Below are 2413 nucleotides of genomic sequence, written 5' to 3'. Positions count from 1 at the left end.
GTTTCTAAGTGGCGCCCCAGGCTGGATTGGTTGTCCCTGGTTTAGAATTGGAAACGGAAGTTTAGAAGAGGGAGGTGACTCGATCTGGCTTTTGTTCTTGGTCTACTGCAGGCTGGCTGGCTGTGCGACTGTGAGCAGGTCCCTGTCTCTTTCTGGACTTCTGTCTCCTCACTGGTGTTTCCGGGTGGCCACTGTCCCTCTGGTTGTAAAATTTCATGAATCGCTGCTCTTGTCTAGATTTCTCATAGAGCTACTCTTTGCCTCCACACTCTTCTTCTTGGGGAAACTAAAGGGCAGGGAAGACTGAGGCTCAAGGCCAGGCAGGGGCTGGCTCCAGGATTCCAGTATAGATTCAACTGGAGCAGGAGTGGGTGAGGGGAGGGGAAGGAGCAAAGTTGGACTCTTTCTGTTCCTGCCTTCCTCTCCCCTCCTTCCTTTCTTTTGTAGGTAGAGGTCAGGACAGACCAAGGGCAATAACCTATTTAAATCTTAATTTTCTTAAAACTCAGGGTCTCAGAAGCTGCAGATGCAGTTTGAGAAGGTGGGAGCAAAACCCTCTTCTTAAACTGCACCAGGGTCAGGCTCCTGATAATGGAAGTTAGCGGGCCCAGTCCCCCTGACTTCACCACTGTTCTGTGTTACTCAGAAGACAGGATTGATATTTCTATTGGTTAGATTGATATCTCTGTTGGTTAGATTGTTATATGAGAACACTGGAAGGTTAAGAGCAATAGTTGGGGTCATGCCAGATTAAAGATGTACATTTTCTGATTTCCAACTTAGTGCTCATGCCACTGCTCTCCAGGCAGGAAGTTGGGGGCTAAGGGACAGAAATGGGAGAGGCAGCTGGGTTCTTGCTTAGCTCTGGGAATGACCTCAGTGTGCTTGACTTCCCTTGCATCCTCTTGGGTCCTCCTGATCCTCCTCAGCTGTACCAAGCCTTCTACTTCTAGGATTACAGAATCTTGGAATCCCAACATTGAATTCTAAGAACCACAGACTGGGAGAGCCATAGAACCATGGTCTGTTTGAATCAGAACATAAGATTCTTATGGTGCTGGTCGTATGAATGGTGGTGATGACATACTTAGAGCCTGCAGTAGGTTGTTATACGAATGTTCCCCAGTGAGTCCTGCCTGTGTCCATATTCTCATTCTGTCCCTTTCCACACTGACTTTGGTTTGGCCATATGAATTCCTGTGGCTATTGAGACATCAGCCAGTGTGATGCCAGCAAAGGGCTAAAACTGCTTGTGAAATGGGACTCCCCTCTTCTTGCTCCCCTGAGATCTCCATGTGTAGAAACCCAAGCAGGCCTCTCAGAGGAAGAGACCAGAAATGAGCCATCCCAGCTACAGCCCTGCAGACCCACCAGCTCCCAGATGATCTTCCAGCTGACTCCAGCTGTCTGAGTGACCCCAGATAAGACAAGAACTACCCAGCTGACACAAGCCCAAAGTGCTGACTCAGGATTGTGAACAAATAAAATGGTTGCTGTTTGAAGCCATTAAGTTCTGGGAGGAGGGAGGAAGTTGTTACACAGCAGTAGTGGATAACGGAGTCAGAGCCGTAGCATTAGAATTGTAGGATCTTAGTCATAGATTCTGTACAATCACAGTATCGTGGATTCCTGGCATCAGAAACTGAAATTTAAAAGAAAATATTTTTGTGGGTTTTTTTAGAGAAGAAAGGAGAGGGAGAGAGAGAAACATTGATGTGAGAGAGTAACATCGGCTGCTTTCTGCATGCCCCCAGCCTTGCTACTGGGGATTGAGCCTCCAACCCAAGCATGTGCTCCCTCTAGGAATGGAACTAACAACCCTTCCGTGCATGGGATGACACCCAACCAATTGAGCCACACCAGCCAGGGCCAGAAACTGACAATTTTGATATAATGTCTGAGGAATAGAAGGGGCCTGAGAACTCATTTCTTTAACTCCCACCTGGTGCTACTCTCCTTTAATTCACAGACCAATTGGCTCACTCATCCCCTTCTAACCTGGAGCCCTCCTGCCACCCACAGCGTCCCTTATTTTTCAGAGTTCTGTTTATTCTATCACGCAGGCTTCTTGTTCCACCTGCCAGCTGGTTCCTCGATCCCGTCTGCTTTAGGAAGCTTTCCTGTGTTGATCGCTTGCTCTGCTCTTGGGACGGAAATGTACACCTGGGGGACATTTGTCTTGGTATTTATCCCAGTCCCTGGCACAGCGCCTGCTACCGAGTGGGGGTTAATGAAAATATCTTGAGGAAAACAACAACCACCACCACAAAAAAACTCGTCTCACTTTTTCCTGCCCTGTCCCCTCGCTGCTGAGTTCTATGATCTATCCATGGTGCTGAAAGTCTTTATCCCCCTGGCCACCGTCTCCCTAAGCATAGCTGCATTCCCATGTCCTAGAATCCAATCTATTTTT

The sequence above is a fragment of the Myotis lucifugus genome, unplaced genomic scaffold, assembly GCF_000147115.1.
Source record: "Myotis lucifugus unplaced genomic scaffold, Myoluc2.0 scaffold_437, whole genome shotgun sequence".
NCBI classification, from domain to species: Eukaryota; Metazoa; Chordata; class Mammalia; order Chiroptera; family Vespertilionidae; genus Myotis; species Myotis lucifugus.
Note: the sequence above shows the minus strand (reverse complement) of the source record.